Source organism: Serinus canaria, chromosome 2, assembly GCF_022539315.1.
Source record: "Serinus canaria isolate serCan28SL12 chromosome 2, serCan2020, whole genome shotgun sequence".
In the NCBI taxonomy this organism is placed as follows: domain Eukaryota; kingdom Metazoa; phylum Chordata; class Aves; order Passeriformes; family Fringillidae; genus Serinus; species Serinus canaria.
The window spans coordinates 122366379-122390136 of NC_066315.1; the positions used below are offsets into that span (position 1 = coordinate 122366379).

Below are 23758 nucleotides of genomic sequence, written 5' to 3' on the forward strand. Positions count from 1 at the left end.
ACACAGATAAATTTTGGCACTGTGATTATTTTCTATTTGGTGAAGCTTTGAGGAAACATTTGGAAAAGCTTTAAATTCCCATGCAGACATCATACCTACCCAGAATGGCAAGCTGAAGCAGACTTATTCAGCAGATTCCAAACCTTGCTCAAATTTTTATTGTGTTCCATTTCTTCATTGGTAAAGCAGAAATGAAAGACTCCTTTTCTCTTTCTTCTACCCCTCTATGATTCAGGCTATAAAATACCTGAGATATAAACCCCTATAGACACCATTTATACACTAATGCCTTTGTAGAGCTGCATGGTGAGATCCATGCCACGCTTTTTAGGGATGTCAGTGCTGTCAGCACCAGTTAACTGCTCTCCAGGCTGCAAGGCAGAATTACTCTAGGGCTTAAGTAAGCAGGAACAAACTGCAGACTGCATAGGGCTTAGGCAAAAGGCAAGGATTTCCATGCTCAATCTACCCATAACCTCAGTATTTTCATACCACAATTTTAGGTATAGAAGGAATTTTAAGGACAGTAAAAGATATTAAGTATTCTCTGGAGAGCCACTCCAACTAGGACTTGAGAAAAAATTTAAATACTGAGAGTCAAGGCAAGGCAGAATCTACGTGACATGGATGTCATTTTTATCATTATGTGTATGTACAACATCCAAAACATTGTGGGATCCAGACTTCCTTTGAGAACTTTACTACATACCAGGGAATGAAAGGACTAGTTTTGTTTCCATAGATTTGCTACTCACATTGCCTACTCAGTTTTAGACAGTATCTCACAGTTTGCCCAGCAGACTTCCTTCTCAATGAAGATGCAGCAATAATGACAAATCTATGAATAAACAAGTTGATAGACAAGTCTTTTAATTTTGTCTCTTTAAGATAAAAACTACATTTAATCAGCTAGCCTAATGAAAATTCCCATAGCTGCAAAATTAACAAAAGAATATTATCTGTGCAGAACATTCACAGATAACCAGCATCAAACACTTAGGGCACAGAAATGTTGCTGTGGCTGTTTGTAAAAGGATTTTCTTTAAGGTCTCACTGTCTGATAATTATCTTTGACGTTTCATAAGTCAAGCCAAGTCCATACTACAAAGATATGTTACATTTTGGAGGTAGTTTTCACTTAGAAAATGGTTTTTACAATAATTAAACAGAACATCATAATCCAAAGTCTCTTAGAGACATTTGAAATGTAAATAACTGCAAAAATGGAGTCTATATTCCCCATCGAAGGACAATTTTCAGCTGGAAAGTGCTGCAATATATCCACTCACATTCTAAAGAAAACTAAAAAAATGAACAGTATTATTGATTTATGCAGTAGCTGTATTAAGAAACCAAAAGAAGGGAATTTTCATGGGGGGAAGGAAGGGAAAAGCAAGAAAAAAACAAGCTTCTCCTCTCTCCTATCACCATTCTACCAAAATATCAGAACCAGGAGTACTTCCTTCTTCCCACTGATTTTTAACTTGTTGACTGTGGAATCTTGTCCTTCCTTCATTTGTGTGAAACGGCGTCCTTGGTCTCTTCCCACTTCTTTCAGGGTGGCCTTCAAAGTAGTTTTCTTAGCTCCTGTCTTTGCCTTCTCAGAGTTCTGTCCTTACTCTTCTTCTGTTGTCCTTTCAGATTTTATTTCAGCCATGGTCTTTCTTCAAAACATTTTTAAAATGTGCTTCAGGTTTCTTTTTTCTATTTTGTTATGCAACCAGAAATCTCATTTATGTTCTTATGAATTACCACAATGTCCTTTTCTTTTGGCTTTGCTACATGTCCTACAAAGTCATAACACTGTTACAACAATGAATTTTCTATCCCATAATTTTGACTGCACCAAGCATTTCTGTGCATTCCTATATCTGTAGTTTTATATGCAAAGAATGATAAAAATTGTTGTTGCTCATAAAACTGAAGCGAATAAAACTAACTTTGGGCATCAGCATCAGAGGTCAGATTAGGAAAAAAAAATATATTTGGCCTACAAATTTAAAGTTACAAGTCTGGGCTAGTCAGCTACTTATCCATTTAATTAATCCTTTATTGCCTTCAGATAGCTGGCATACACTGTCCAACAGCACTTCTCAGATGGAGCATGCTCTCCTGCTCCACTGTATGCAATCTGATATTACCTCTGGATCCAAGGCTCATTTCATATAATTTTAACTGTCTGAGTGTTCATAGCTCCACAAGTACAATGAAATTCCACACATTATAAAATGTCAATGCTCCACTGATAGTACCATTTTATTCCTCTGTTTATCACAATACTAATATCTGAGGTCATTAAAACATCTACTACTTCTCTTACAAATTGTTCCTTGCTAATCCTTTCTTTCTTGACTGGAAAAAAATGTCCTTGCAGAAGAATTTTGTGACAGTTGTACCTTCCATACAGCTCTTGCTCAAATGGTCTGCTTTTCCAGCATCTGTTTTCCCCCTCGTAACACAAAACAATGTCCCACTAGCCCACTGTTGAGAAAGCAGACTCCAAAAGACTATTGTTTCTTCTCCTTCATGTCTGACACAGTTTGCTCTAAACATAAACAGACTCAAAGAAATCCACAATCATACCAGAAGAGTGATTTGAAAGTGGGACTCCTATATAGGCATCAAGCTTGTGAGTGGGCAGGCACAAGTAGCAGTTACAGAATTCTCTAACATACACTCAGAAATGAAATAAAAAAATTAAACCAAAACAAATTACACATCAATTAGTTTTTATACAATTATGTTTTGGAAAAGAATATTCACTAGCACTGATACAAAACCACTAGAGCACTTGGTTTGGGAAATTTATTTTTAAGAAGAAAGCCCTAACACCCTGACTGCTTTAGCAAAACCATCAGCTTTTGGCACAGCAATTATTGATGAATTTTATTCTTTTTAGTCTATAGGGAAGAAAAAAAATCACAAAATATACACGCCTGAACAAATGAGAGAAGATTTCTCAGGAAACAGGCAGCTGACTTAACTGATAAAATATATTTCTAATGATGACTATCAATCAACCTGAACTCCAAGTGTCCAATTTTGTCCAGACTGCACCAAAGTCAGGAAGAATTACAAGAAAAGGCAGGAGGACAGACCTAATCCAAAGTTTCAAAATATGGTACCCAAAGAATCAACTGAGAACTATAAATGCCTTGAAAACCAGAACTGGATATGTTTAAATGCCACCTACTCACCAACATTTGAAAAACTACAAGCAACCCACAAGCTTTTTTTATTTAGCAAACTAAGATTAGTTACCATCCAAAATCATAGGGTGTTTTATTTAATTCTGAGCTGAATTTTTTTGCCCAAGAATATTAAACAGAAAGGGATACAGAAAGAAAAATGGGAAGTAAACCTAGCATACAGAATGAAAGCAGGTAGTCCTCAGTCTTAGAAATTGCTTTAGGTAAACTTTATGGGTGCTGAGACATTATTCCAAAATGGAATGTGCTAGATCTGAAATTAAGAAAATATGTAATTTCTCTGGTCAGATGGACAAGATTCTCATGTTTCTTGGCTGGTTTCTATTGTTTTGGCAGTGAATAATAATCAAGATATACAGAAACACTGTGACACATTTTTGCCGTCAAATTTTCTGCATCTGCAAAGGCACCAAGTTTTGGCAGCTCTCATGGTTTTTGCTTCTCTCTTCCTTGTGCACTGCAAATCTTGGTAGCAATCTTCTTCTTATTTTTCTTTTCTTTTAAATTAAAGATATGTGTTGCAAGAGGCTCTCTGCCACATAGTAAATTAAGAGAAGACAATCTTTTGGACAAATCTCTTTTTAAAGACTTTTTCATAATAACAAGCACCTGGACTCACTGATTCATCTTAAATGGGTTCCTCCAATAAAACAAACAGGTGTAAAATAAGAAATCTGAAATTAGGATTAAAATTTACAGAATTTAAAATTTGTAATAGTAACAGTCAAAGAAATAGGCTGACATAAGAAACCTGCAGATGGGAATCAAGTTGAAGATCCAGCAGGATGCAAAGATAGAGTTAGAAGAGGGCATGAACAACAAATGTCAGGATTCTCCCATTTTTGTTTTTGTACTGTTGACAGTTATAGGACCAAAAGGTAAAGTACTACATTTTACTTTAACACCATAAAATCACAGAATTGTTTGGGTTAGAATGAGCCTTTATAGATACCTAATCCATCCCCCTGTCATGGGCAGGGACAACTTTACACCAAGTCACTAGATATCCATTCACATAAGTAAACATACTGAAGACCTAGGTAGGTATCAGAATTGTCAGGACAGTATTTTTTTCCTTTAAAAAATAACAGATTTCACATACTACTTTGAAAAATGTGAGAAAACAGAGGCTGATAAGTCAAGAACTCAGAAAACATTGTGGCTAATACCAGAATTGAGATTGCTTAACGTCCTAATTTCTTCCCTTATGGCATATGCATTTTAGTCACATTATATTGTTAAAAGTTATTTTTCCCACTTGAAGGGATGCTTTATATTACAATTCTAGTAAGGTTTTTTTTAGCATAAAAAATTCTATGATGGGACTATTATTCCTACCAGCTTCTGAAAACATATAAGCAAGCAATGAAGCTGACAGTGGAAAATTAGAAAATGCAAGCGGTTTCAATTAAAAGCATTAAGAAATTCAAACTGCTTTGTAATAAGACAATGCTGGAAGCCCCAAGAGAAAAGAAAGGAGAACACATCTGTTCCTACTGACGTCAAGGAGGCTAAGGGCCAGGCTCTGCCCCTGTGCACACACAGCTACCATTGCTGTCAGCTGAAGTCACTTGTAACTAAGGGTGCAGCTGAGTCCTGTGCATCCAAGTCAAAAGTTCACGGTATTGTTAAATGCCATAAATTACTATCAATGCATTTTGCTCGTGCCTAACAATGTTGTACAAACTGAATCTTTGACAGTCCCTGCCTTGAAAATTTGAGTCTAAGAAAATAAACAACTACCATTAAGAGGAGGGTACTGAGAAACACTGGCAGAGACTGCCTGCATCCAGAGTTTGGTTATTCTAAACTATGTACAACCAGATCACATTACTTCAAATTTACTATGGCTGAGGATTAGAAAATAATATACTGAATACTTTATTAGCTGTTAAATGATCAACCAGAATTTACTTTAAAAATTACTCCCTTACAAATGGTTCGGAAATTATTGGAGAAATGTATCACTACTTTAAAAATGTTTTCTCGATAATGATTCAGTTATAAAGAAGTGTATTTGAGTATTTGCTGACATTGCAGTTCATCTTGCAATATTCTTCTTCATCATAGTACTTTTGAGTCACTGTTTTTGGCATGTATATTACACCCTAACCAACTGAACAAAATGTGTTAACTTACCTAATTTACTCAATAGCTTATAAAGCCATAATGGAAAGAAAGAATAAAGAAAGTAAAGAAGAGTAAGGAAGTAAAAAGTGGTCATGGAAAAAAAGCTTAATCTATTTGCTTTTAAAAATATCTGCAGAGTCCATACTTCCAATATCAAGATTATTAAATACTGTTTTTTCTCAGTAGAAAGCCTATAGCAATTTTTATTTTGTGCATAATTTTATTTGTGAGATCTGAAATTAATTCAAATAAACAGATGGATCAGCTGGATATTAACTTATTAAGGGGTGTAACTAAGGGTTCTTATGGAGCACTCCTACATTATATTTCAACATGAGTAAGACTGTTTTGATATCCAGTAGGAATATTACTGTACTCTACTATACTCTACTATATTCTCCATGGGAACCATAAAATAATGCTCAGTATCTTAAACTGCACTGCTGTTGACATGAGACATTTTTTTCAGTAGTTTTTTTAATGCTTATGTAAAATTTTTGCCCACATCCATTACAAAAATTGGCAAAAATTCGTAAGAACCATTTATTCATGGTCTTGCTTTCATTTAAATGCAGTCTGAGGATATCCAGAAAAACCCTGTTATTAAAGTGTACATAAGTACTCAGTTTAATATTAAAAGGAAAAAAAAGCTTATGGCAAACTGACAAAAAAGCTGGTTATAACAGTTATAATAACTGTTTATAACAGTAGCAATATAATTTATTGCTCTTCAGGAAACAGCACATTGGCTTGCACTGCAGAAACTGAATTTTGGAAGACATGAAAATACCATAAATAATTGTCACTTAAGCAGGTCCATAAGAAGTAGACTATTTAGGCAGAAAAAAAGTGGATGGGAGATTAGAGTTCTTTTTTTATATTCAGTACAACCAATTTTCTCTAGTTTCAGGAGTACAAACTTTAAAGAAGCCTGTGTGCAGTGGCTCTTGTCTCTTCTTATGTTCTTGTACTACTGGCTGTGGTGTTGCATGCTATCACCAACTAGGCCATGTAATTGTAAATTCCTAGGTCCCTTTTTGTTTCATAAATACTGGTAGTGCCTGAAAATCTCCAGGAATGGGGCAGCATCTCTGACTTCCCAAACTTAGATGGAGCTTTATTCCTCTGACCTGAACACACTCTTGATTTTAGCCTCCCTGTGAAAATAGTAGCATCCATTTATATAGATTCATTTATTCCCCTTCATTGTTTTTTCATTTGTTTCACCTTTTACTCCAGTCAGCAATTATCAGGAAAGCCAGTGCTCATTTTGAGTAAGAGAGTCTTGATTTTTCACCCCTTCCTCACTAAGGAAAAGAGCTCAACTTCTTCATTTCAGGATTTCTTACATTTTTACAATGTACCTTTTGCTTTTTATTTATTTAACAATCAAATTTAATTTGAATATTGGAAAACCTTATCTTTGCTGTTTCCAACCTCTAAGACACAACTTTTGCCTCCTAACACTTCTTTGAACCTCTTTGAAGTCACTCCCTTTGTAAATAAGCAGTCTCTCTTTTACAATATTCTCACTTACTAAAGACATTTCCAGACTTTCCCCGTATTCAGATATTCATGAGAGCTTTCTAGTTCCTTTTATTTTCCCTACAGCACACTTTTTAAAGCTGAAATGCTTAGATTTCAATCAATTTATATTGACATTCATTTAAAACTGATTGAACCCATGATTGCTAAATCAAAGATTATATCCTCCAAGTAAAATAGGCTTTTTGAATGTTGCTAAATTATGAATATCTATATGTTTTTTCTACTAAAATAAAATCCTATAGGTGTCTCCCTCTTTGCCTTGTTTTTGCAATCATGTATATTGAATAATACTAATTAAAACCCTTGGGCCAAGAGCATTTACTTCTCTTGACTCTGGAATTTACTGTTTCCAAAGAAACAATAAAAAATTAAATACTAATAATTCCTACTTTTGCACAGATCTAGGATTTTCTAGTATGCTAATCATTTAGTGAATTGTGTTATGAGTCGCTGAACCATATAGCTCAATAGAAGAGAAGCTGCCATAGCAACGTTTTCCTAGGCCTAGTCAGCAGCAAGTCTGAACACATATTCCTAACAGGCATACACACACAGAAAGCATGTACACACAAATATATATATATATATATATATATATATATATATATATATATAAGCACAAGGCCAACCACACAGATCAACACAGACAGAAACATTCACTCAAACACAGATGGCATGAACGGTGAAATTCTGCCCTCCTCCCTGGCATGAGTCCCTGTAACCTGAGGTGTGACTCCTGCTGCTGGCACTTACACCCATGCAGAGGTACACATATAGCAGAGGGAGACCTCTCACACAGTAAGGTTTAGAAACACTGTTTAGTCTAGGAGAGACTGCAATGATCAGGTGCAGGGCATAGCCAGACAAGCAGTCTGACCAGCAATTTGTTTACACCAGACGAGCCCTATTTACCTCCTCATCCCACTATTTTCTCACATGTGCTCATTCCTGTATCGCCTTGATCCCTTCCTTTCCCTGTCTTTGGTTCTTGCCCTAAACATCTCATAAATCTTAATCCCAAAATGTTCCATTATCCACTCCACAACACATAGCATAACCCTAGGCAGTAACACCCACACAGAAATTTTTGGTTGACTGCTGGGTGTGCCCTCACCTCCATGGGAACTGAGGCTTCCCTGGGAGGGGATGGGCATGGGCTCCCTTTGCCCAACCTGGCTCCCCCACCTGCCCAAGTGCCCCTAAACGCCTCTGTGCATGTGGAGATGAGCCTTCAATCACCTAATTTAACACACTGTCAGCTGAGATGAAGTAACACTGTTGAGATGCTGCTGGCGCTGCACAATCAGGTCTCCAATGCCAAAAGAGGTTCAAGGCAGGGAGTAAACAGGAGCAGCCCAAAATAGAGCAGCTGCAGAACTGCACAGGTAAAAAGCCATACCATAACCACCATAAAAAACACAATGAATTTCCAAAAGGGAATTGAGGTTCAGAGTTTTTATATTTTATCTGAGAGACTAACAACTTCACCTTAATGACATTTCTCTTTGCTGTTTTCCTCTACCACTACTTACAATCTTCCTAAATTATACCCAGGCCATTGAAGCAGCTATTCATGTTTCAGACCTTACCACAATGGAGACTGTCAACATTTCCAGCTCCAGTCTACTCCAAAACCTCGCTGAGGCACCACTTGACCACTGGGTCAACTGAGCAGGCGCAGCACCTGGGAAACTCCTTGTTTGTTTCTCCTGGGAGCTCATCCAGCATAGATAGCTTCTCTCAACCAGACACAACCCTGCCTTGCTTGTAAGATATGAAGAGCTCTCAGACTACCATGATTTGGTGTGCACCAGTGACATGCATTACCAATGCAAACTACACTGCCTGGTGTCATTTATATACCAACATAGCTGTGCTTGTCATGCACATGGGATGGGTCATGGGATTGTAAACTGTGATAGGAATCCGGCCTTCTTCACAAGCCTGTCGGTCACTCGCTATGTGCACAACACTCTGTAAGTAACAAAAATAGACATGCTGCCTACTGCTGGGTCTCAGAAATATCAGGACACCCTTGGTAAGGGGGAAGTTAGCCCAGGTGACCTTGAGCACAGCACAGTGCCTGTCCCCCACTCCCCCTTCCAGGCACGGAGCAGGAGCCACTGCCAGAAGAGCTCTCCTGCATCCCAGGGAGCGCTGCATTTTTCAGGGGCACGAGCTCAGGAGCGCTTGGGCGTCCTGAGGCCGGGAGGTGAGAGTGGAAACAGGGAGCCCACCCACGAGCCCGAGAGACTACAGAGCATTTTCCTTCAAACGGCGAGACCCAGGCATACAGAGAGCTCTCCCCGGGAACGCTCTCCCTTGGCTCCGGCCTTGGAGCGGGCAGGGAGCTGCCCTCCCGCGTTCCTCGCCGCTCAGCGCGGTACGGCCGGGCGGTGCCGAGCATCGGGGCCGGAGCGGGGCGCGCAGCACCCGGCCCGGCGGGAACGCCGCAGCCGCGGAGGGGAGTCCCGGGAGGGCACGGCAGGCGCGGGGCGGAGCGGCCCATCCCGCCGCCGTGCCTGGGGAGGGCCCCCCGGACCGCCACCGCACCCGGGAGACGGTACCGCCCCTCGCAGGCTCCCGGGCAGCCGGGCACGGGTGTTCCCTCGGGTGCGGCGGCCCCTCCGGAGCGGGTGGAGCGCCAGGGCCCCGCGGGGCTCGGGCCGCCGGGCGGCGGGGCCGTCTCCCCCTCCGCGGCGGGAGCGGAGTGCGGCGGCCCGCGGAGGGGGCGGGGAGGATGACTTCATGCCGCCGGAGCGCCGTGAATTTAGGAGCAGCAGCTGCCGCCGCCGGCGGCGGGATGTGGGGGTGAAGTGACAGCGGGAGCTGCCGCCGGCTGACGGAGGAACAGCGCCGGGCACCCGCCGAGCCCGGGGGCTCTGGGCCGCCACCAGCAGCCGCTGCGGGAGAGAAGGAGGGAGGGAGGAAGATGCGCTGAGCCGGTCGCTGAAAGGTGAGCGGGAGCTGCCGGGTGCGGGGGCGAGCGCTGCGGCGCTGCCCGGCCGGGGGAGCGCGGCGCTGCCGCTGAGAGCCCCCCGCTCCGGCTTTGCCTGCCGCCCAGCCCGGGCAGCGTCTGGAGCGGCGCTGGGGCTCGTAGCTTCCTTCTCTTTCCCTCTCCTCCCTTCTGCCGTGGTTCCCTCCAAAAGCGGCGAGGCTGCACTCTCTGAAGCGCCACAGTGGTGCGTTTTATCTTCCGTGGCCAGGATGTGCGGTGGCTCGGTGCCAGCTCCCGCTCGGGCTGCTCTCCGTGCCCGTGTCGGGGCACCCTGTCAGTGGCGTAGCCCAGGACGGGGGCGAGAGCGGGAGGGCTGCGACAGGTGCGGGACTGCGCCCCGCGCTGCCCCGGCGTTCCTCAAGTGACGGGGAAGACATCTTAGGGCAGAAGGGCTTCAGGGCAACAGAAGCAAGAAAAGATGTCATTTCATGCACATTCCTAGATTTGGAAGTCGCTTCACAGGAAACTAAAGAGTGTAGAAGTTGGGGAACCCTTACACCAAAATGGATTATGTCGTCTTCTTCCAAGACTTGCGTGGTTTTTTTCCCCTTTATTCATTTTTATCTAGCCTAAGGTTCTTGACAAACAAAATAGCAACAAAATTCAAATGCATTTGTTTGTTAATGGAAGAATTAGTGAATTGCTGTTCTGTCATGTCACCTGTAGAAGCGGAAAAAACAAGAATGTATGTATATTGTAGCTTGGCTGTTAACATTGCACATTGTGGTACGTACATAGGTCTTAACATCAAATGAATGGTATTTTGGAACTGAGAAGGTAAAAAAAATTGCCTGACCTATTTCTGTGCCTGAAACACTGGTGGTTTTTGCTGGGTTGGTTTGGTTTTATTTTTTGTTGATTGGTTTGTTCTGCTTTAAAAAAGAAAAGTTGCCCTAAAGCAGGTATAGCAATTCAGGAGGTTGGTGTGCAGAGACAGCTCATTAGAATAGACACAATCTGCATATGGAACAGTTAATGGCTCTGTGTGGCTTGGAAATGGAAGAAATTACTGTGTCTCTGGGAAGTAAAGAATTGGGAATTAATCTGTTCTTAATGAAAAAGGAAGTAGGATACTGGAAGCTGAAGGTTATTATATTCAATTTCTATTTACCTGTATGTACATCCTCAAGGATTCTGTTACCCAAGGGTTCACAGAAGCTCAGACAGTTGTGGTTGTGGTTGAAGCCTCTGGTCATGGTGCTAGAGTGACACAAGTAATCCTTAGGGAGGTAACAGGGAGTTGCTTTATTTGTTGTCATTGTTTCTGGGAAGATATTTAAATGCAGTCTGTACTGTTGCTGGGTATGCAGAAGGCAAATGACAGCTACAGAGACAGAAAATGTGTATAAAAAACCAATTGAGCTTTCACACGGCTGAAACAAAGAGCGAGTGATGAACTGCAGAGTCAGAAATCAGTCCAACAGACAAATCTTTTCTCTGAAGCCCAGTCATTAACTATGATCCTGTGTAGGCTTGTTGCTTTAAGATGTGGCACACGTAATGTATGTATTTCAAACTAGGAAAAAAACCCCAAAGTTTTGTCAAACCTGTGTCTCTTTCGTTGATGATACATTTATTTTGTTCCTGTAAAACTTTGAAGCATTGGTTAGGACATTTCTGTTGGTTTTTCCTTTCTAGAATTAAGCATGGCTGATGGTTTCAGAGCCGCTATGTTCTTCTCTAGTTGCATTTGGTTGGAAAAAGAAACCATGTAGCTGAGTTCAGATGCTTCGCATATTAGCCATACAGTTTATATAAAGTCAGTTTCTTTACTGGAGTGAAGAAATCAAGTAATGGCCCCCAGGCAGTTGTTACAAGCTCCGGGTAGTTTGACTACTCACTAATGTTGACACAATGTTATCACAGCAAATTAACTCTTCTTGCTTCCTGACAACCTAATTTTTCAAGTCTCTTTATTCTTAAAAATTAACTCTTTTTTTATTTAAAGAATATGATAGCAGAGATGAAGCAGTGGTTGACAAGAACCCCACTGCAAATTTGAATTGCTTTTGTTTTTATCTTGTGTACTCTAAAGGCAGGTGGTGTAATATGCATGTGTCCATAGAAGAAAAAGTATATCTAATTATCAATGTGAGTGTAGTTCAGTGATGTAACTGGTGTAAATCCACTGCCTACAGATTTCTTTCCCAGAACTCTTCTTGCTCCTTCTGTTACTGTAACTTTCCATACTTCTGCCAGCCTAAAGCATCTTTATTGCAGTTGATCTGGGGCAGCAGCCCCACTGACTGGAAGAACAGCCTAGTTGGCCAGCTGGTTGGTGCCAGACAGACTGGGTAGCAGCTGAGATTTAGTTGTCTTTTTCCTTAGAGGTTCTGCTATTTTGGAATACTTCATCTGGGTTTGTTCTTCAGATATGTAAGAGCTTAATTATCTTTGAGGTTTCTAGGCTGCTGTCAGCCTTTGAACCGGCAGGTTCATTTACCCAATTTTATTAGTGGGGACCAGATGGGTATGTTTGCAAAAGGCTTGTTTCCTTAGCAGAACAAACTGGAAAACCCAGTGACCTTGAATGCACTTGAAATTGCAGAGGTTTGATTTCACTTCTTGTCCTTTCCAAGAAAGATGAAACACTCCAGTTGAATATATTTTCTATTATAATGAGAATTTTAAAAATTATGTTACCAAGTTCTGTTTGAACTAAGTGAAATAACCCCGTCTCAGAGCAAGCAGGTAGTTTTTCACTTATGTTCTTACTAGGCTTTCAGTTGGATTATTTTTTTCCAATTTAAGATTTCTATTTAAAAAGGCTTGAGCAGGGTAAAAGGGGACAGATATTACACAATGAACTTAAAACTTTAGCATGTGCAAACAATTACGAGTATTTCAACAGCAGTGATACCATTTTTATTTTGAAGAAGAAATGCAGTCACATTTTCAAAATGCATGTCCTTCATGTGCAATAGCTCGTGTTTCTGGAAGAGAAAAAAATGATTTCTGAAAATAAATGCCAGGCACAAACTGAAACTTTGTCTTCTACTATAGAGATGGATTCTGTCTTGGACTTACTGTCAATAGAGGATCTTTATGTGAGTGCCCACTCAATTGCAAAGCCAGCAATCATTGAGGAGAACTGAGATTTTTACCCCTTTATTGTATATTAGTGGTGGCAACAAGACAGGTATTGATAATCTTATTTTGAATTTGACACATTCAAGTAGGTCGGTGCTTCACAACCTGGATAATGAGCCCCTGAGTTTAATATGAAATATGGAGATATAAATGCAGAGTTCATGTATGCTTCTTGCAAAAAGAAAGCTGGTTGAAGCTTTTCCCTTGAAGGGGACTGCATGTAAACAGCAGCAAAAGCATGGATCTCTTTATACGTATTGCTTTTGTGATGTGTCAAGAGACTAGTTTTGAGAGAACCTTAAGATTGTCTACTTTTAGAAAATTACTTTATTAAGACAGCATTATAAAAGAAAGGATCTGATTGTACAAGAACTGTATGTTTCTAGTATATATCCCACTCTCAAAATATAATCATATATCAGAGGAGAAAGTGACACAAAATGAACTCGTATAGGACAGTTGGTGCAAATGTCCCAGCCAAATGCCAGATCAAAAAATTGCTTTTTTTGTTCCTTTAATTCTTATGGTAGAACCAATAAGATATGATAGTGGGTTTTGTCTTCCCTAAAATACTGAAGACACGCTGCATTTCTGAGCTGGTCATATTTCTGTGATTGTAGAGTGATTCCAGGGTATCTCTGCTCCTCTTTCCTGGTTGAACTAAGTATAAAACAGTAACTGTGAGGAAGAGCAGCAGTAGAAGAATTTCTATGTCAGCTGGGGTGTAGTTCTCTCTAGAAGAATTTGGTTTGTTTTCTAACCTTTATTAAAATGGATTTAAAAATTGACTGCATTGCTGTTCTTTGGCTTTACAGGACTCATGAGGAATTTAACCTGCCTTTATGGCAACTGCCTGGTCTCTGCACAGTTCTGTATCCCTTTCTGCACTCATGTGCTGATGCTTCATCAGATGTTAAAGGCAAATAGGTCCAATGCCAACATAGAGTCTTAGTTTCTCCCACTCTGACTGCTTCTTTTTGTCACGTTTTTGTTCTAGTGACTATTCCAAAAGATTCAAAGGTATATTGAAGTTATTTTGGCAGCTGTTAGCTAGCCCATGAAATGTGCTGCAGCTTTAATGAGATCATATAGATCTTAATATATCCATATAATTATATATATTATATAATATATATATTTGCTAACTATTCACTCATTTGCCTTCTACCTCCTACAGTATTTCCACTTACACATATGGTGAGCACATAACTTTGGTGAAACGATCTCACCACCTGTTGTTTTAAAATAGCACAGATGCTTATTAATGGTCCTTCCATGATGCTGTTTATAGTACATGTGAAACCTCACTTAAAATACTGTGGATCATGTTGGTAAAGGATATTATTACTTCAGCAGCAGCCTTAAATGCTGTTCAGCATCTTGACTTAACTTGTCGGTCATTAGTAGGTAGGAGAGAGGTAAACTCCACAGAAGAGTCAAAATTGTGGTGCTCATCAAGTGAGCTGTCATTGAATCCTTCACAAGGTGTTCTGTGGGAATGCCTGCTGCCTTTTAGACAGCTGGTCAACCCCAAGAGCTACAAAAATCACGAGCACACAGATTGTATACACTCGTAAGTCTTGCGCTTAGCTGAAGTGAATTCCTTGAGGCCAAGCTCAACAGCACTTTCACACTTCAAAGCAAGGGAAAGGAAATAATTGCAGAACTTTAACCTTGACCGAGATTGTTGCCTAATATATATGTATTTTTGCCATAGAAAAGTAATTTCCAAACTCAGTAAATTAAGTTCAGGTACATAAATTTTCCATCAATTCCTGTGTTCTTTTTCAATCTCATGAGTCACTGGGGTTCTCAGTTTTAATTTCAAACAATTTCTGGAGTTCTGCCTAATGTTTCTGATCTGCAGCTCTCTACATTTGTCTTGGACTTTTTTATTTATTTTTCTTTGTTTAACACATTCAAAGTGGAAGGTAAAATTTTTTTTCTCCTTTGAAACCACCTATCTGCAGGTAGACCAAGAAAAATTTTTGATGTTAAGGGTCAGTTTGCTGACATGTGAATGTGAAAGTCAGGCCAAGCAGACTCAGCTACTTTCAACCTTCCCAAGCTGCCCACTTGAGGCACAGAAACTTCTTGATAGCTGTATGATGCTAGTGAATTCCAAGACACCACTATTACACACTGAAAAAAATAAATAACAATAAAAAAGGAACAAAAGGATGTTTTATTCAAGTTTATCAAAAACTCCCATAACTAGTAGTATGAGTAGCTGTGGATTTTTTGTGATTTGTTTTTTAAATGAAATATAAAAACTTTTTCCTGTGGTACATGACAGATGGCATTGATTGTTTGGGTTTAATGTTGCTAATAAATTAAAGAAATAGTTGCTCACACTAGAACGGTGACTGTCAGATGCCAGTTCCATTTCTACAGGATGGGCAAAAACCTCTTTTTGTTTAATTAAAAAAACTCTGTGGCATATTATAATGTTAGCTTGTAAGAATGTAAGTCTGTTGTTAAAATAAGATGGCTGGCAAGATTCCAGTAAAGGATGCTTAGAGAAGAAATTACTAAATTAGGTGGACTAATCTTTTTATACAGTTTCCCAGTGTTTGTTGCTCAGCATTGATTAGAAGTTCCCTGGGCACAAAGCAATGTTTGCACTATTACATTTAATTGCAGGAGACATCATGTCCTTGCTGCATGTGTTTGGTTGATCTGATTTCTGTTCTCAGGCTCAGGCTCCACAGTATCTTTTGGCATGATTCAGAGCATGTGGAGTGTAGGGAAAAAAGTCTCTTTGTTTTCCCTTAAAATTTGTTGCCTAGTGGTTTAATTGGGCGCCTTTTTAATTGACATGATGTGAGTAATGTTAAACAATTGCTTCCTTTTCAGTTTCTCATGAGTCAAGATTTTCTGTCGCATTCTTTTTCCTCAAAAAAAGGGTTGTCTTCTGTATGCACTCTTTCTGTACATATGGACTCTATTTCATATTTGATTTATTCTTTGACACTCTTTTTATACCTTCTGAGAATTTATTTCTGACGTGCAGGATTTAGAAGTGCAATAATTTCATATTTATGTCCCTTTTCTTTCCCATTTTTTTCACTATGCATACTTTTTTCCAGTTACTCATTATGTTTCAATTGGGCTGATCTCTTGTTTCCCTGTGAGGTTCTCTTTAATTGTAGAATTGATACAACAATATGTTTGCATGACTTTAGGGTACTGGTGCCATTAGCAGGAGACATAAAAGTTGGTAGCTGGGTATCAAAAATGCATTTTAAATGTAGGACAGAACAAACTGTAGTGTGTAGCCTTACAGAGAAATTCAGTCATAAACCCTTCCTTTGTTTTGTGTTTTTCTTGCTTTAAAATAGTTGGATGATGGCAGCTTTACTGGGTTGGGCTAATGTTTTTGAGCTCAGGCATGGGAAACAGAAAATAAGTGAATAGGATTTGTTAATGCATATAAGAATTGAAGCATGTGAAAATAATTCAGACTCTAAAAGGCAGGCATAATGTGAAACACTTTATATAAAAAACTCTGAAAACAAACCACACAAAACCAAAAATAGACTGGTGCATTTTAAGTGACTGTTATTTGTAAGGTCTCGTGGAGTCAAAGCGTGATAAGAGATGTGAATGGAGTCTGCATAAATATAGAAGCTGTATGACTTGAGAAAGAGACATAGCTTATCCAAATGATTACAGCATGCCTGTAAAGCCTAAGGGAACTACAGCTTTTTATCAGTGAAATAAGCCCATTTTATCATATACTTGTTTATATACAAGCTAATAGTGTTTACAAACACCAAAACCTTCTCCAAGCAAAGTATTTGGCCTGAATAGGGAGTTGTCTTAGGTCATTCTGAATAGCTTTAGGCTTTATAGAACACTTTTCCTATGTGCTTAGTCGCCTGCAGGGACTACAGGTGCTGATTTATCTAATGGCTGCTATAATATTATATGATAGTAAGAATTGTGTTGATGCTAGTGTCATTTTAAGTAACAATATGCAAAAATAATGCCACCACTGCTACATGTCCTTTTAAAGTCTAATTTTTCTGTCTGTACCTAATGTGGTACTACTTGACTGGGCCTGACTGGGGCAATGGCAATATTCTCTTCAGTTTTACAAAAGAAAAATCCCTGCTACATGGTGAAAAACAGGTGCAAAGCCTTCAGTCATCCCCAGCTCGTGCACACAGCATCTCCAGAACAGATAAAGTTTGAATGGTTATTTATAGAAGATGAACACGATAGCCTGCACCCGGAGAAACGCAGATACTGTATAAGAAATTGAAGCATGTAATATCACTTCCTTTCTGATACTTTAGTGTTCATTACATGTTCATGTAACTGTAGGCTTTTAATATTAGCTAATAATGGGGAATGACTTCATTAGCATTTAAGGAAGGAATTGAAAGTGTTTTGCATAGTATAATTCATTAGCTAATTGTCACTCTAGAAGATACTTTTCAGCTGTACACTTGGCACACTTAGGGAATTGCTGTACAGACCAAAGAACAAGAAGGAGCACATTTTGTTATCCTCTTTTTATACTGGAGAAATGTATTATTTATGTGGCCCTTTTAATCATGGAAGATCTCAAAATGCTTTTCATCACTTCCATTCTCATTGACAATATTTGGAAATAAGGGATGAAAGCTGTTATTTAAACATTGTTTTCCCAGTTGTATAGCCAATAAGGCTGCAGATCAGGGAGTTACTCCAGAAAAAGGTACTGATTTCTGATGACTGCTGCAGCACGCTGACCCGTGCTGTTTCCTTCCAGGCAGAAAATTCTCTTTCCTTTCACTTGTGTGCCTCATAGAAGCATTTTTTGAAGACCATTCATCCGTTACAGACTGCTGCTCTGCTTGTTAAGCAGTGTTTCTAGTGGGATAACACACTATGCAAATATATTTTGTGTAAGTTTTCTAGGTCCTCCAAGTCCACTCTTTGCATTTTGTTCCTCCATCTCCCTCTAGCTTTCTTGGTTTGGCTAAGGTAGGAACTGGTACTCATTTTGCAAGTATATTTTTCTACTGAATTTTTTTGTGTAAAATTTTTGAGCTTAAAGTTCTGTCCCCCTTGGTAGCACTGTATATTTTAACTACTGTCTTGAACATTTATTTGGAGACTAACAGTTTGCACACCTTAAATAACAGCATATGATTTCTTAAGCCAGCTACAAGGTAGAATAGAAGGAATAGAAAGAAAACTTCAGCAGTGTTCTGAGGTCAGTATCCAAATAAATGCCCATCTTCCTGTGGTGGTTTGTTGCTTTAATTTCCTACTGCAGTGGGAGAATAAAGAAGTGCCAGAAACATCCTAAGTTTCCTCTGCTTTCCAGACTGTGTAATCTGAATGTTGTGTATTTTTTGAGCCTAAGGCAGCACCTGAACACTTCATTTTGGTGTCCAAGCATGTTTCTGGCAAGTGAGCTCTTTTATGCAGCTCCTCGTAAGAGGAGCAGTTGCCTGTGTCTCAGTGCTTGGTAATGATTCATTACTCTCTCAGGGCTGCTCTTCAGTGTCATCTTTCATAATTCTATTCTTGTATGAATTTTGGTGGCAAGTATGGAGTTTCTGAGTTTGGGTAGGTTTGGGGTTTTTTTGTATGGCATGGCTATCATCAGGATCAGGGTGGCACTCTTTGTTCTGAGATAAACAATGTCTCTGAATGTTGCTGAGGACTAGGACAGTTTCATGACTGTTAAACTGTTGTCAAGGGTTTTTGTGCATTTTTGACTTATGTCAGCTTGTTCTTCCGAACAAGGCAAAGCTTGTTCTTGGAATTGTTGTGGGTTAGATGCCATTTCCCAGTAGGTGATTTGAATGTTGTTTAGAAAATAAATTCTCCTTTTAGAAGCCTCTTAGTTTACCTGTCTCTCCTTTGATGTGGGTGCTGTTGAAACAGGCCAGATATTTAGCTAATTTGTCTGGCTTTTCTCTGTTCAAATTGCTGAAAACTGTGGAAGCTTTCTATGCATCCTGCATCCTGTGATACCTGTCTTTCAGCTAATGTTGTTTCTGTGACATTCTTCTTAACAACGTAATCGTATCTGCCATTTGTTGTGTTGAAGAAATTTCACCTTCCCATCCCCCTTTCAGAAGTATTCCTGCTCTGCTTATGGAGCAGTAATTTCAGTAAAATGTTCTACTTTATCTCTATTTTTGAGCATATTTGAAAGCCTTGTTCAAGAAAGCAGGAATATTTTGGAGTATCCTGGTTTTCATATTAACAGGTGTAGATACTTTCAGTAGTTTTACTATCTACATGTGGGGTTTTTTGTAAGTGATGTGAAAATCCAAGATAAGTCATTCTTTAGCACCTTAAATTTCTGGATTATCCCTATATAGTGCAAATTTATAATGTAATTAGCATTCTGATAACCATGGCCAAAATACTAGACTTTTTTTTGTCACCAACACTCCTCTGTTGTGAGAGATCCTTTTGTAAGTAAGGACATAGATGTGGACAGGTTGGAAAATTGTTAATAGGAGTTAAATGTCAGCAGAAGAATGGGAGGGTGGATCTAGTGCTCCTTTTTGACTTATCTTTCTGGATAAGTCAAAAACGTAAGATCTAAAAACCCATGTGTAATGTTGAAATATCAATTGTTTGTCCCGTGGCTGACTTTTTCTCTGTTCTTCCAAATGAAGTGCCATCTCTGGGGAACAATTGTGAGCCCAGTGTGAGGGAAGGAGTAGTTCCTTTTATGAAGGTTAGTAATAGCAAAATTTGAGTAACCCGAATTCGAGGTAGCCATGATCTCCACTCTGAACTTTTCCTCTCCTTTTTTTCTTTTCTGCATGTATGTGTATTTGGGTATTAGTTAGGTGATTTTATCTTACAGTTTGGGCATAAACACCTTTTATAGGCTAAGGAACAAAGGCTTGTGTTGGGTTTTTTTACAGGTTTTTACTATTCTCTCCAACTAGCCAGCTCACTGAAAGCCAAAATCTTATATTTGGCTTGAAGGCTGTTTATATCTTACCCCACTGATGTATCACTAGAGGGAAAAGTATTCAGAGAAGCATGAAAAAATTCAGTAGGATTAAATAGCAAAGCATAAGCGTTTATTCCGTGCAGGAGCAGCCTTTGAAAGCTAAAAGCAAGCTAAAGAAAGAGGCATTAATTGTGGAAATTTATTGTAAAATGGGAATCAGAAAAGATGATTTTTCAAATCCTTTCAGCTACTGAAAGCGTTGAATCAGGGTCTTAGGTTTACAAGTAATCAAGTATAGAGATAGAAAAGAAGTCCATTAGGGATAAAGTAAATTTGTTGAAGTGGCTGTTACATACCTGCTCACAACCAGCTGAGTGTAAAAAGAGTCTCTTCTGTCCTACCCTTGAGGATGGTTTTAGACACATTTGATCAGAATTGTTGGTTGTTTAAGGTGGCATGAATGATATCTGAGAGTGAGCCAGCATTGAAGTCAATATCCACATGGTTCTATAAATAAAGAAGGTTGCATGCAAGGCCTTGCTGAATGTTGGCTTGCCTGAAAGGGCTCCCACCAGTTTAATTCAAGTTTTATTCCTTCAAATGTTTGATTGCTCAAAACCTAGCCAAAGCAGAACAGCTGCTACTTTCTTTTTGTATTTCTCCTTCCCTATTTACTGCTTGCTTCCAGAGCTTCATGTCAAACTTGATGAAAACATAATTCTTGCTTTTGTAGTTATTTGCTTGATTTCACTTGGGAAATCTGCACACAACTATATCTGACAATAACTAGTTACTCCTACTTTATCATCCTCTGAAAATCCTTTTGTCTCTGAACACCAGAGGAATAAACAGAGGCTGGAATAAGCTCTAAAGTGCTAACTGAGTGGCACCTGGGTAATCCACAGCATACTTACTTGGACTGTGCACACGTGCATGTCCTTTCCATGGAAACTGGAGTGAGGGTGCAGAGAGTGGGAATGCCTTGGTCTCATCCCTACATTTAATCATGACAAATCTGCAAAGTATTTGTGAAACATGCAACTTTATTGTTTGGTCTTACTGATTGTCACGTTTCGCTGCTTTTTCTACAGACAGACTTTTTTTTTCTTTGCAATTTCTTATAATTTTTAAAATGAAAAAAGCCAGTCTGCCACATGCACTGAGTAATACTTCAAACCTTTCATTTCTGGAGCAGATCTAGTAGGACCTATCAGAAAGTGTGATTTAGCCCTAGTTTTCTGATAAAAATACCTGTTTTGGCAAGTAGTTTCTCTTTCCACAATTGCTTGGAAGAGGATTTACTTGATGCTTTCCCATCTATCTGAAGCTGAATAAAAAGTACATATTTAGAATTACAAGACTTATCTCGACATGCAAACTTTCTTCCAGGTGCTTTGAGGGAGCTAAAGTGCCTTTTTGAAAAGACTTTTTTTTTCACCTAATAACTGAAATAATTTTGACTCCTTTCTCAAGCTTGCTGGGAGAAGACATAGGCAAGGGAGATTTTTCTACAAGCCTTTTACGACGTCCACTTATTTCTATGGAACTTTTGTGTATTCTTCTCGTCTACAGATGGCATCTGTGATCAATTTTCTATCTTTTATATAAGCTTATATGTGTATATAAGCTACCAAAAAAAGTGGAATTTATTTGTCCCACATTGCTGGATAAACTTGCTTAAAAAGCCCAACAGTGTCACTCAAATTCAAATTGAACTGTTCACCATTCCTTCTTCCATGCTTATGTACTCTTCACTTAAATTTTTTTGGAATAGCAAGGAAATTACAGAAGTCAACAGAAAGCCAATCTAAGATCTTCTGCAAAAAAAGGTGAATATAATGCCTTAGTTACCAAGGTCTGTTATCTGATAAATCCCAGGCAAAACAGTAGAAAAAGCAAAGCTGTAAGTGTAACATATATTGAAAGACAGGATTAAAATTAATGCAAATCACTCATGGTTAATGAAAAATAATATCCTGTCAAAGAGACCCTGACATGCTGGCTTTGCATATTTTAGAGGTTACAAGAAATACACAGTTAAGCCTATGTTACTCAATGAAAACTGAAGTTGATGTTATTTCCCCTATGCCAGGCAGACACAGTAGTAGGTTCAGCATTCAGATGTGTTCAGTTCGTACCTACAGATTACCCACTGCAGCTTTTTTTGTACCTGTCCTATATCCCACATGTGTGATAACTTCCCAAAAAGTACTTCACAGTGCTGCTTAGATCAGTACTGGCCCACAGTGTAAGCAGCTCCTTCTGTGACCACTGTGAAAAGATTGCTGAAAGATGGAGTGAAAAGTCTTGCCTCCTCAGAAAATAACAATGACTATCTATTTGAAGGCAAATGCCTGGCTTTCCCCCTTTTTGCTCTGCAATGTTTTGCAATATTTGTGAGTGTTTCCTTTCCTTTCTGTCTCTTCCTTGAGTACCATCCCCTCCCTCACCTGCCCTGCCAAGAAATAAAAGCAAGAGGGAAGTTCTTCCTACAGCAGAGAGTAGAAACAGAATTCAGAAGTGCTCAAAAGAGCTGTGAATATCTGGAGAGCTGCAGGATGTCATACAGCTTCAATTTTGTAGCAGTTGGAAAGAATTGTTGTCCTGCTGATAACTTACCTTGACACAAATCTTTCTTTTGAAATAAAATTCTGAAACCAAAGAAATGCATACCAAGTTTACTTGTTCAAAAGTGTTGATACTCAGAATATATAAGTATATCAAATTTCTTAACAGTATCTTAAAAATACCTCTCCCTAAGGCTCACTAAGAATGTTTGTTAGGTGAATTCAAAGGCAGCACAAGCAGATTGAGTTCTCCCAGACCATCTAAAAGACTTGCATGACTAGTGCAGTTTTGTCTGTTTACATGTAATGCATCTGTGATCCTGCTCATTTCAAACTTATATATTAAATCCACTAAAATGGTCCCTTTATTGCTGTAAAACTTTCAAACTGTTGAAACACTGAAACTGGACGTCTCTGTTTCTTTCCATATGACTCATCACTTTTCCTCATTTAAATGTTTTGCACCTCATTAATTTCTTGTCATTATTTTGTGTGCCTTGGTTCTTTCTACTTTGTTTGTATTGGACAAAAAGAACTTTGTTTTATTTCTCTTTTTGCATTTTAAACTTTGGTACAGGCGGTTCTCCATTACAGCTCCTTGTTCCATCTACAACAGGGTAAGATTCTTCCATACACCAGCATGTTGCCTAAAAATCAAGTAAGTGGTTTAATCTATGCTACTCCTGTTGTAGGAGATATAATGAAATTTTGACTGCTATGGAAACATAAGACTGCCAGCTGTGTCTTATGCATATTATCTAGTAGCATGAAGAGAACCTCTTGTGCCTGCTGCAGTCAGAGCATGCTGCCTGGGTCTTTCAAATCAGTTATTGAAATTGGCATATGGAACACAAGATGAAGAAATGCAAAGAAAAAGCTCACCAAGGAGTGTCTGATAAGCAGCTTAAAAAAAAAAAAAAAATCAAAATATATCCAAACACCAAACTAAAAGTTCCCAAGCCTTCCCAATTTAGAAAATATGTATTTTGCAGTGCTGTGTCCACAACACCACATGAGAGTTGTTTTTGCAGAATCCTCTGTTTTCAGCCTCTAGCAGTTCAAGATCACTCTGTGTTTGTATCCCTCCCCTTTCTTCTTGTTTTCTCTCTAAGAGCAAATATGGAGGTCATCTCTGGGCTCAATCCATATGTCTGGGTGATTGTTTCCTACTATATAGTTACTGCTCTTTCTCCTAGCTTCCTTCACAAATTCCTAGTTTGAAAACAAAGGCTTTGGAAGTTCATAATTGCAATATACTGATGAGGAAACCTCTCTACAAAACTGCATAATTAAGTCA

The 23758-nt window shown here is 39.0% G+C and overlaps 1 protein-coding gene across 1 annotated transcript in view; it reads left to right on the forward strand.

Annotated features, from left to right (window-relative positions):
- The first annotated feature begins 9680 nt into the window (after positions 1-9680).
- The window catches only part of PKIA (cAMP-dependent protein kinase inhibitor alpha), a 42091-nt gene continuing 28013 nt past the window's right edge, over positions 9681-23758 (forward strand). Inside the window, exon 1 of the mRNA XM_018911247.3 lies at positions 9681-9843. The gene's annotated coding sequence lies outside the window, so the exon portion shown is untranslated. The remainder of the gene's footprint in view (positions 9844-23758) is intronic.